This window comes from Brachyhypopomus gauderio, chromosome 2, assembly GCF_052324685.1.
Source record: "Brachyhypopomus gauderio isolate BG-103 chromosome 2, BGAUD_0.2, whole genome shotgun sequence".
Lineage (NCBI taxonomy): Eukaryota > Metazoa > Chordata > Actinopteri > Gymnotiformes > Hypopomidae > Brachyhypopomus > Brachyhypopomus gauderio.
Window position 1 is genome coordinate 5,527,631 of NC_135212.1, and position 13,030 is coordinate 5,540,660.

Consider the following 13,030-nt stretch of genomic DNA (forward strand, 5'->3'; position numbering starts at 1 on the left):
ACAGCTGAAGCCATGTTCTTGTCAGAGAGGTCTGCCATGTACGTTCTGCCGAGGCTTCTCATAGGTGCTTCTGCCAGTAAGGGGATTCTTTCACCAGCCACAGTGAAGATGATGTTATCATTGCTGTTCCCTTTCTGGATCGACAGGCTGCGGGATTTTGATGGCTTGACCTTCATGCGATCCCAGGCTAGTAGCTCTTCTAGCCGTCTGAGGAGTCTGGCTGTGCAGGTTGCTGTTTGGAGAAGGGTGGTGACGTCATCCATATAGCACCTCATGGCTGGTAATCTTTGGCCTGTCTCTGCTCTGACCCCTCGTATCATCTGTCTTCCGCCTATCAAGAGGACCTCAAAAGCCACAGTGAAGAGGATGGGAGAGATGGCGCATCCCATTGCTATCCCCTTCTCGAGCCGATGCCAGTCGGTTGAGATATCCCGGGTTGTGTGGCAAGCGTACAGGTTGTCGAAGTAGGTGGCTACACTGTAAAAAACAGAACTTAAAATTGCTCGCCTTACAATTATTTTTAGTTTAGCTGAGCCAAAAATAATTAATTGCACCATAAACGATAACAAAGTAATTGGATCAGCTTACTTTATTGAGTTTCTTGTTAAAAGTTGATCTGACCTTACAACCTGCATTGTCAAAATATACAAATTGTAGTTGAACCCTAGTTAAGGCCAGGCCAACTCCTCTGCGCATGCTCAATTTGACTCCTTGTTGAGAACGGGGCGGGGTTTGCGATTGGACTCCGGACATCTTGAAATGGATTTCACCTGCAGCAAGCAGCGACCTACGCTACTCGAGAAAACTCAAAATTTCAAGGCAACTTACTGCACTCGATTTTTGAGTTTTGATCCCAACTCAAGCTCTTAAGTTTTTAAGAAATTCACTCACAGTTGAGCCAACTTATTATTTCTTGTTCCAAACGTCCAAATGTGAGTATTTTGGTTGAAATACTACCTTTGTTGCAGAAAGGTGTATAATAAATGCGTTAATTTAACCGTTTTGTCATTTGTCCTATATGACCCAACTTCAGTTAGCTATTCTTAGTATTGAGTTTAGAGATTTATGTACATGTGAAATATACATTATCTCAGGGGTCACCAACGCGGTGCCCGCGGGCTTGTTTTAAAAATAGCTCACTATAGTGCCGTGCACCAAAGCGCTGCATAGTTTATGTTTCTGCTACTATTATAGATTGTCCGCGGTTGCTAGCGGTCTTCCCGCTTATCAATTGACACTCGCACACGTACAACTTTCGTTCGCCACCCCTGCATTATCTGAACAAGATATTGTAGCGTCGGGCCAATGGGGGGTACCAGAGGGTGACGTCATTACCCATGAGCCCTTGCGGCTCCGGCGCTGTTATGCATATTATGTGGTGTTTATGTCTGTATAGTGTTATATATTATTGATTATTAATTGTGTGTTATTAGTTAATTCACCCCGGTCCATTTTTTAATGTACATGTGCATTATCCGAGTTCCCCCTCCATGTATGTGTAACGTTGTCATCTTCATGACCTCCCCCTGTGTTTCATGTATAAGGCCAAGTTAGTTAAGGCCTCGAGTTTGATCTAATTGTGCCTGTGAGTGCTAATTTTCTTGCGAGGTGAGAATAAAACCTCTGTTCTTGATAAGAATGGACTTGTCTGTGGCCTTTTTCTCCCACACCACGCCACAATATAATAAGTTGGCACAACTTTAAAAAACGTGGAACTCCTGGTATGTAACTTACATTTTGAGGTTCATATACATGGGCAAGATAAATTATCTGAACAAGATATAGTAAGTTAGCATAACTTCAATCATTTGGATCATTTGGAATTATTTGTAGGCAATACTTAAAATCTGAAGTTTATATACCTGTGAAAAATAAATAATTGGAACAAGAAATAATAAGTTGGCTCAACTGTGAGTGAATTTCTTAAAAACGTAAGAGTTTGAGTTGGGATCCAAACTCAAAAATTGAGTGCAGTAAGTTGCCTTGAAATTTTGAGTTTTCTCAACTTTTTTTTTTTCGTTTTTACAGTGTACCAGGTTCTGGACGCATGATGGTACGTGGAAGAAACTGAGGGCGTACATAATGAGCTGGTGGGGAACAGAGCCGAAGGCGTTTGCCAGGTCAAGCCAAACTACGTGCAGGTCTTCTTTGCGTCGTTTGGCTGTCTGGATTTGGTCCCAGGTCACTGCTGAATGTTCAACGCAGCCAGGGAATACTGAGACTCCTGCCTTTTGGCAACTGTTGTTGATGTACTGATTTGCTAGAAGGTAGCTCGTCATCCGTCTGGCCAGGATAGAGAAAAATACTTTCCCCTCCACATTCAGCAGAACGATGCCTCTGAACTGACTGAGGTGTTGGGAGTCTTTCTCCTTTGGGATGAAGGTGGTGATTGCTTGACACCATGCCGAAGGGATGGACTCAGTTCTCCAAGCCACAACCATGAGCCTCCATAACACCTTCAGGAGCCCAGGGCAGTTCTTAAATACCTTGTATGGCACTCCGTTTGGCCCAGGTGCTGACGCAGATCTTGCACGTTCTACTACCTGTTGACTTCTGCCCACCTGGGTGGGGAGGTGTCAAACTCTGTGGAGGGCTCAGGTGGACGGGGTACATAGCCTGGTGATCCAAGGGGCTTTGCTCTCAGGTTGTCACTCAGCTGGTCTGAGATGTGTTGCTCGAGCTCCTGCTTGGTGACCTGTAGTTTTCTGGTCTTATTCTCCTCCAGGAGGCTGCGGGCGAATTTGAAGGGGTCCCGGAAGAAGCGTGTCCTTGCCTTCTCCCCGCGGCTTCTCCGCTTCTTTATCCTTTCAGCTCTCCTGACGTGTGCAAGCCTTTCCTTGATCTTGTCTCTGAGATATTTCAAGCCCTCTTTTTCTTCTGGCTCAGCTTTCTTCCATGACTTCCTCAAGAGGCGTCGCTCCTTCACCAACTGGAAAATTTCCTTTTCCCACCTTCCCCTTTGTTTGGGGCTCCCCTTTCTTCACAGGCTTGACTCCAAACCGGTTTCTCCCCTCCTCTTGGATGAGATGGCCGAAGATGTTCAGTTTGGAGGTTGTAATGCCCTTTAGGGAGTTCTGGAGGGTGATCCATGTGCTCTCGTCAAACATTCTCCATACTTCCTTCTCGCAGGATTTTGGCCACTTGACTTGGGGGCTTCTGTACATACTTCTCTGGAGGGACTCTTACGGTCTGTATGTGTACGATGTTGCCATCTTGCTGCTTCAAACTTGCTGTGCTGTTCTCCAGCTGTGGGGTGTTCTGTTGCTGTAAGATCTGCCCCGAAGACTGGTGTTCCTCTCCCATTCCTGCCGCAATGTTGGGTTCACTAACTCTGTGGTGCTCAACCTGGCTGTGATGCCTCCTTGTCTGACCTGCTAACGCAGCGCAAGTTTGCGGCTGGCTGTTGCCAACACACTTTGTCTTCCCTTGGTGGATGTGCAGACCATGGTAAGTTGTTACTTTACTCCAACCACAGAAGCAATGCCTCTGGATCCTTTTGTCCTTTGTCCTTTCCATGTGGTTCGTTACCGTCTTATCCATCCTTGCTGGTCCATATTCCATCCCACCTCTCGGAGGACCAATGGGCTGTTTTCCTGGTAATTTAATAGAGCTACTGCTGTTATAAAGTGTCTTTATAGCAGAAGAAAAGTAAGTACCAAAGCCAAATCTATGCAAAGACTGTAAGATAAACTGGTGCTCCACTGTGTCAAAGGCCTTATAGAAGTCTAAGAACAGAATAAATCCATCATCATCTAGAATATCAGAGTAATCTATAATGTCCATAACTAGCCTAATATTGTTTGTGTCTTTTATACACAAAACCTGACTGTATTTCTTCAATTATTGAGCTCAGTACCATTTTCAATCTTCTTCCAAAAATTAAAGCAAATACTTTATAGTCATTATTAGGGATGTCCTGATCTAGCTTTTTGAACTTCCAATCCGATGCCGATATTTATTTGCACTTCCGATCCGATACCGATATCGGCCGATACCGATACCGGTCTATCCGAGCATGTATTAAAGTTTAAAGTTATTTAGCCAGCTTACTTTGTTGTCAAACTCATGTTGAAAAGCGTTTTACTCTTGATAACTAGTAGCCAGCTGAATTAGGTGTGTTTGAATAATACACAATGGTTGGTAAGTTGAAATGTCCTGTGGAGTAACAAGGTTACACTATTGCACCATTTCCTTTGAGACTAATTTTATCAATTTATAAGCAATATTTCTACTTTTGTTTTTTGTATAATTTTTGTATTATTATTAATAATAAGATTATTAAAATTATTGTTGCTATTATTAAAATTATAATATACCATAATATGCAGCTTGAAATGTAGTCTAAAAAGAATTAAATTAAATCTGTTTTTAATTTTACATTTCTATAGGACACTACACATAAACAAGAAGTATGTAGGTGGAAACATATGTATGCAAACAACAAACTCTCTCCTCTTCTAATAGATTGCTCTTACAAGTAAAGAAAAAGTGTCTCACCACAGAGCGCGTGTTAATGTGGATTCTGCTGCGAGGGCAAATTACCTTGTTAAAATAAGGCAAAGATACACTACATACAGTTGTGATCAAATTTATTCAACCCCCAATGCTGCGAAGGGTTTTATGGAATTCAGTGCACATTTGTAATTGTGTTCATAATGAAATCTTACAAGGACTTGTTAAAGAACTAAATGCAACTAAGATAGCATCAATTTTTTTTGTCATAAAGTATTAAATGGCCTTTTTGTGATTTCTTCATTGACACAATTATTCAACCCCTTTACGACTACCACTCCTAAGAACAGAGGTTCATTCCAGTGTTTTCCATCAGGTATTGAAAACATCTGTGGATGTCAACGAGCAGCAATCAAGCATGATAAGCACCAATTAGGCAGATTTAAAAGGACTGTGATACTCAGCTCCTTCTAGACATCTACTGGTGTGTTTCCAAGCATGGTGAAGGCAAGAGAATGGTCCCAGAAGACAAGAGAAGAGGTTATTGCTCTTCACAAGAATGGCAATGGATATAAAAAGATTGCGAAGTTGTTAAATATTCCAAGAGACACTATCGGAAGTATCATTCGCAAGTTCAAGTTAAAGGGCACAGTGGAAACGTTACCTGGTCGTGGCAGAAAGAAGATCCTGACCGCGACTGCTGTGCGCTACCTGAAGCGTAATGTGGAGAAAAATCCCCGCGTGACTGCTAAGGAACTGAAAAAAGACCTGTCAGATGTGGGCACTGAAGTTTCAGCTCAGACAATAAGGCGCGCACTGCATAACGAAGACCTCCATGCCAGAACGCCCAGACGCACCCCCTTGCTGACTCCAAAGAACAAGAAAAGTCGACTGCAGTGTGCCAAAAGTCATGTGGACAAGCCACAAAGGTTTTGGAACAGTGTACTGTGGTCAGATGAAACTAAATTAGAACTGTTTGGGACAATGGACCAGCGCTATGTTTGGAGAAGGAAGAACCAGGCTTATGAACAAAAGAACACCTTGCCTACTGTGAAGCATGGCGGGGGGTCAATTATGCTTTGGGGCTGTTTTGCTTCTAATGGTACAGGAAAGCTTCAACGTGTGCAGGGTACCATGAATTCCCTTCAGTACCAGGAGATCTTGGAGGAAAATGTGATGGAGTCAGTCACAAACCTGCGGCTTGGGAGACGTTGGACCTTCCAACAGGACAATGATCCGAAGCACACATCCAAGTCCACTAGAGCATGGTTGAACATGAAAGGCTGGAACATTCTAGAGTGGCCATCGCAATCACCAGACTTAAATCCAATTGAGAACCTCTGGTGGGACCTAAAGAAGGCAGTTGCAGTGCGCAAGCCTAAGAATGTGACTGAACTGGAGGCTTTTGCCCATGAAGAATGGGCTAAGATACCCATAGGTCGCTGCAAGACACTTGTGTCAAGCTATGCTTCACGCTTGAAAGCTGTCATAACTGGAAAAGGATGTTGTACTAAGTACTAAAAAATAATGTCACTAGGGGGTTGAATAAAACTGATAATGATGTGAGCACAGTAAAGACATTTGTGGTTATTCCATCATAAATATTATGTTATGTTTGTCTAATTTATAAGTGCCTCTTTGATATAATTGTAAATAAGATGACTGAAATGATCAAAATCAATGTCAAACTGGCCAAAACACTTTATTTCAGTGGGGGTTGAATAAATTTGATCACAACTGTATACCCTCACATCAGAGGTGGGTAGAGTATTCAACAATTTTACTCAAGTAAAAGTACAGTTACTTGAACCAAATGTTACTCAAGTAAAAGTAAAAGTATGCATCCCAAAAATTTACTTGAGTAAAAGTAAAAAAGTACTTTGATTAAAAGCTACTCAAGTAGTGAGTAATTGCATGAGTACTGTCTCGTGTCAGTAAATTACATTATGGGAAATTGAATTACGGGAAACAATTACTTTTAATGATAAAAATAATTTATTATAAATAAATATTATATATATAAATTATTTATTATAAATAATGTGTATTTTTGTTTGTTCCTAATTATTAGGCCTGTGTAACTTTAATGTGTTCCACAAAGGCACTAACTGATGAGACTGTCAGCCAATACGTGTAGCTACAACTTGACACCAACTGAATCAATTTGTAGCAGACTTAATCATCCTATATTGCTAGTGTGTACAATCAGTGTGAGAACTGGTTTTTAGTATTGCACTGCATTACATTTAATAATTACATCATACAAACGTTATGCCTCAGAGATATAGCATTACACAAAATTATACATACAGCAAACTTATCGCATCGTGTTTCCTCATATTTGATGTTGAGTTCTTGTAGGCTGAAATGTCCACACGTTTGCAGACACAATTGGCAGCGCCAAGGTTGCAAACTCTCACGCATTGAGTGTGAGACACGCATTTGACCGTCTTCACACGCTTACACGGCACACATCCGATTTCTCACGCCGAAAAAAATCTAGTTTATTTACCTCTGATCCATATCTATGATTCAATGAGTTACTAGTTCGCTCTGGCGCCAACCACTGGCGATCGATCGATCGCGATATAATACTTAATTTGTGTCCATTGTTCACCACCCAAACCCCCACCCCCCACCCCGGTTTAAATCTCACTAAAAGTGATCTTGAAAACTTGGCAACCCTGCAGCGCATTATATAGCTGTCCTTTTACACGTTTGTAATGTAAACATTGGCTGTGAGGTCAGGGATGCTCGGGAGGTTTTTCTGTCACTTTCTTGCTACGGTGGAGAAAGTTTGCGTATGTGATCACGTGATCACGTGACCGGCTTCATTTGATTGGTCACTCATACTCTGGTGACGAACGTTGGTCAGTCTTCTCACTGAAAAGATGAATTATTTACAAAACGAAAGTAACGGTAGCGCGGCGCAAATCCGATTGTAACGGAGTAAAAGTCGCATTTTTCTCACCACATATTTACTCAAGTAAAAGTAGAAGTCTTTCATATTAAAACTACTCCTACAAGTACATTTTTGTCCAAAAAGCTACTTGAGTAAATGTAACGGAGTAAATGTAACGCGTTCCTACCCACCTCTGCTTCACATACACATGCTAGTGTTTCATGAGAAAGTAAAATCAGTGATGTAGGTCTCCTAAAAGGGTTTTATTGAGAGGTTTGAAGTCAAAATGGAAGACAAATTAAGGCCCTGGACATTAGACTAACAGTTTCAGGCATCTTCTGTACTTTAGCTATCAAAGAGAAAGAAACAGGGAAAGATCACAAACATCCAGTCACAGATCTGCCCAGGGAAACACAGGTACAGATGAGGGAAGAGTGGAAGCAGTATCAGAGGCAGTACAGAGAGAAGAGAAGAAGAAATGGGTGCTTGTTGAAGTTTTGAACCTTACTCCTCTATCACTGCATTCAACAGCAGATGAGCAGCTTATAATGGCCCTCCAGAGCCCATAGTGTATGTTGCTGATCATGACTGTGTGCAGCCAAGTTTAAAGAGACCACAGACACCCTCCACTCCTGTGAGGATAGTGCAGAAAAGTACCAGCAAACATAGAGCAGGGCTGAATAGAAGGGAGAAGCTAAGGTTCATAAAAATAAGGAACTTTAGTGAAAGAATGAAGGCAAAAAAGCTGCAACGGAAAGTTGATGAACTCAAAACAAAGAAACAAAGCAAAGCAAAACATCTATTAGATTTTGATGATTTTTATTAAAACACCTAATAACTTCAACTTTTTATTCAACTTTAATTTCTTGTCGTTTGCTTGTCGTCAGTTGGTGTAAATGTAAAGCGGTGGTACCAACGAGTACACACCGCGTGTAAAAACCAGAGTGAGGGGGGGACCCAAGTGCCGGTTCACACTGATGGAAAGATAGACAACGCCTATCGTCAGTGTGAGAGAGAGTTGCGAGCACACAGTAGAAAAAACAAACTAAACAACGTGGATACAATGCGTGCAAAACAAAACTTAACCGTAGTGAAACGGGAAATAAAAAATAATAAAGGCAAAACAAAAGGACGCGGAAAAAACTCAACGCGTATAACGAAACTGAGGATGCCAGGGGAAGAGCTGGCCGCAGGCAATAACACGCCGCAGAAAAATAAAACCTTCCCAAAATAAAGGTAAAACGTATAGGAAGAAAACAGTAGGGGAAAACATGAGAATGGCTAGAGAGTAGCGCAGGAGATAGAGACTCAAGTGAAAGTAAAGCGAGAGAGAGAAAGGTGGCGAGACACCTTGCAAGCGAACGCAACCACTAGAGAAGGCAGGGAAAGACTAAAAGCGCAATGGCATAACCACAACGATTCAGCAGTGATTCGTCTCCACAAGCTTTCTTAAGAAGCCTGTAAGGCAGCTGAGATGAATCACTGCTGATTACGCCGATTAAGTCTGGGACTGACTCGGGTGCCTCTTGCGGAGGTAGAGGGCGTGGTATCTGAGTCAGCTCTGACAGTAAATGTCAATTGGTTTAACCAATGTTTCTCATAAAAAATATTGCACAAAAAAAAGTTACTATGTGTGACGCTGGGGCTGTGGCGAAGGATGAGACACGGAAATCCTTCTGACTGACGTCACGGTTGCTTTTATTGACAGATAAGCCCATAAAGCGCACGAAAAACACAGAAGCCTTCACACAACGTGTAAACATTAGACAACGACGAGCACAGGACACTGCGCTAGCGCACATTAAATAGACAAACCATATTAGCCCCACGTGATTACGAGACAGTTCACAGGTGATACACATTATCACACGACATAGCCATCACCACGGAGTTCCACTGACGCAGACGAAGCACGTGGACCACGTATACACACGCCCAAAGGGGAGGGGCCGGGGTCCTCAATGTGACAGATGCCCCCTCCAAGGGCACTACCCATCCCGAGTGCCCCGAACCCACGACGATGGGCGGATCCGACGCACTCAGTCCTGCGTCTGGGAGGTGACTGCCCTTGGCGAAGCGTCCGTCACGAATCGCCTAGCACACCCTCCCTGGGAAGACGGGGGAAACGACGTTAGATACACTAAACGGGACGTTCACAAACGCACACACAGGCTCGCTTACACATAGTGGCACAAGAGGGAAGAATGGGTTAGGCACACAAATGGGAAGACTAACAAACACTGGTACACACACATATGACATTGGCGCCAGGCTTCGCGCCAGAAGCAGAGCGAGTAGGGGAGAGAGGTCCGGAGCTGCTGGCGCTGCGTTGTGCAATCCCCCTCCTGCCTTCGCTGCGAACCCTCCGCCGGGTGCAGCGTGGCTGGCGGACGTGCCCGGGGCAGCGCGGCGGGCGGACGTGCCCGGTGCAGCGCGGCGGGCGGACGTGCCAGGTGCAGCGTGGCTGTAGGACGTGCCAGGTGCAGCGTGGCTGTAGGACGTGCCAGGTGCAGCGTGGCTGTAGGACGTGCCAGGTGCAGCGTGACTGGCGGACGTGCCAGGCGCAGCGCGAGGGAGCTTCTCCTCGTAGTCCATCAGCTCCTCCTCGCCCTCCAGGACCCCCTCCATGGACTCAGCCGGACTCTCACCCCGGGAATAGTCCATGGGGCTGGCCCCGGAAGGTCCGGAGGATGCGGTCTCCCCAGAACTCCTCCTCCCTTTAACGGTTCCCACGGAGGAGGGAAGGCTCTCCTCCTCGTCCTCCGTGTAGGAGTCGCTCTCGGATATCCCCGAGCCCACGGACGGGGAATAGTCCTCAGCGCCGTACTCCACCGTGGACCTGTCATCCTCCGAAGGGGGGTAATGGTCCCGCTCCTCCTCACCCTCCTGGCCCTTGGGAGAGAGACCCACAGGCGGAGGGAGGTAGTCCTCCTCCTCTGACTCCTCCTCCTCTTCCCCGTAGTCTACGTTGGTGTCAGTATAGACGGAGGGAGGGTACTCCTCTTCCTCCTCCCCCTCCCCAACATAGTCCACGGTGGGAGCGGAGTAGATTGATGGAGGTTAATCCTCCTCCTCCTCTGACTCCTCCTCAGAGTCCCCCTCCCCGAATTCGCTCTCTGGGGTGGACTCCGTAGCACCGAAGATGCATGAGTCCACCCTCAGAGGCGAGAGGGCGCGTGCTGGAGGGGGGCGTCGCTAGCGCTCACGCCAAATCCGCACCACCCCTTCGCGGAGCTCCTTTGCCAACTCGGGGTCCTGCGTCCTCCGAGCCGCGGCCAGCTGGAACGCGCAGACGGGATCCTGCTCCAGCTGTTCCTGCGTCGGTGGGTTCTCCTCCTCTCCAAGCTCGCCCTCTGGTGGCGATGCCTGGTAGAACTCCGGGACGCTCACTCTTATGGGCGTGCTTTCCCGGGAAGGTGCGGGGTGCCGCTCTCGCCACACTCGGACCGCAGTCCGGTGGTACTTCTCTTTCAGCTCGGGAATAGTGGTCTCCCGAGCCGCGCAGAGCAGGTAGGAGCACTCGGGGTCCTCCATGAGCTGCATCCGAGTCGGCGGAGCTTCGCGGCGTGGGGGAGAAGAGTGGTGATGCCGCTTACTGGGCTTCTTGCCCTTCTTCTGCTTGCCCTTGTAGCCTGGCATTTTGTTGGTGTCTTGGACGGCTCGTCGTTCTGTGACGCTGGGGCTGTGGCGAAGGATGAGACACGGAAATCCTTCTGACTGACGTCACGGTTGCTTTTATTGACAGATAAGCGCATAAAGCACACGAAAAACACAGAAGCCTTCACACAACGTGTAAACATTAGACAACGACGAGCACAGGACACTGCACGAGCGCACATTAAATAGACAAACCATATTAGCCCCACGTGATTACGAGACGGTTCACAGGTGATACACATTATCACACGACATAGCCATCACCACGGAGTTCCACTGACGCAGACGAAGCACGTGGACCACGTATACACACGCCCAAAGGGGAGGGGCCGGGGTCCTCAACGTGACACTATGCATATGATTTCAGCACTGTACTACACTGTAAAAATGAAATTTAAAATTATTTTAAACCAACTGACCCAAGATTAGAGAGAAAACATTAATGTCTATGGCATATTGACTTGCTCAGTACACTAAAAATCTATTTTATCTTAGTTTAGAAATAAAATATTTTAAATAAAATTTGAAATTATATTTAATAATAAATCACTTATTTCATCTATACACTTACATAATTTCTAGAAGGCTGAATTATTTCGTTCTTGTCATGCTTTTGTGGTTACACCATTTGACAATTTAATGTGACTGTGATTCTTTAATTGGTTAAAAATGGTAAAAATGTCATATAAAATGCTATGGCACCAACAAAAATGCAAACTACACATCTAGTATGTTGATTTAACATGTTTAAAACATTTGTGATTTGGACGTCATACCAGCCCTTTTATTATCAGCCCTGACCCATATATATATATATATATATATATATATATATATATATATATATATATATATATGGACTATTTAGCTGAAGTGCTTGTGTTTCATCCACGATTTCCTCCAGGCAGGCAGAGAGAATAGAGAGAGATGATTATGATGAAAGAGCAGCACAGTGGGAGGGTTTGTGTCAATCTTCATGAATAGCTGTACATAATAACAGCAATGAAATGAAACTCCACAGCTCTTTATAACTTGTCCCAGGAGACACATGTATAGGATGAAAAAAATGGGACCCAGGACTGATGCTTGGGGCACTCCCCACATCTCCATTTATGACCAGGACCTTGCTTTACCAACAGATAAATACCCTGTTCTGCTGGTGAGATGGGACTGAAACCGAGCCAACAAACCATCAGTGAGTCCAATGATGGGGCATAACTGGGTTAAGAGCATTTCATGCTCAATAAAAGAAAAGGAAGATTGAAGATGAGCCTATAATTTGCCAAAACGTCAGGATCAAGTGCTGTTTTTCTTTTTCTTTTTCTTTTTTTTTTGTAATGGTCTAATTATAGTTATTTAGAGGATATTTATTACTGTTGTAATTACAGGAGATATTAAGGAGTTATGACTTTCACCAAACCAGTACGAAAGGGGTTCAGGGCACAGATGGAGCATTTGATTTTGCTGATAATGTCTTCAATCTTTTGTTGAGAGACTTCTGGGAAACAGCTTAGGGGCTAGGAAACTTCTACCTGTGGGTAAGAAGTATGCACATATAGAGACCTGGCAATAGAGTTCAGAACGAATTGCCAATTTTTGTATTTGAATTGTGAACGGGCCTCTATAAGAGACCTTGAGTATGCTTTCTGTTCCCAATAGGTCAGCTTGTGGACAGTGAGTCTTTGTAACAGCACACAAGGACATGCACGGCTGCCTTCATTTGCCTTTGTTTTCCATAGTTCATTAGTGAACTGAGCACGGGAAGGTGATGTCTTCCTTTTAACAGGAGCATGAAGATCCCAGATCCTGCTTAGCGTTCTGTTAAAACTCCACATCATCTTGAACCCGGGTCTGAAGGAAGGAACACGAGAGCTCTGACCACTAGACCAACGAGCCGACACAATTGCATAGCAGCCATCAGTTTACTTTGAAATGTCAAGCTCTCAAATGAAGGCGGGTCAGGCAGAAGGAAGGCGGAGAGGTCCATGAGAGAGTGACTCCGGTAAATAGCAGCCAAAC

The 13,030-nt window shown here is 44.6% G+C and overlaps 1 protein-coding gene across 2 annotated transcripts in view; it reads left to right on the forward strand.

Annotated features, from left to right (window-relative positions):
• The window catches only part of nubp1 (nucleotide binding protein 1 (MinD homolog, E. coli)), a 49,635-nt gene that overhangs the window by 19,338 nt on the left and 17,267 nt on the right, over nt 1–13,030 (forward strand). The window lies entirely within an intron of this gene.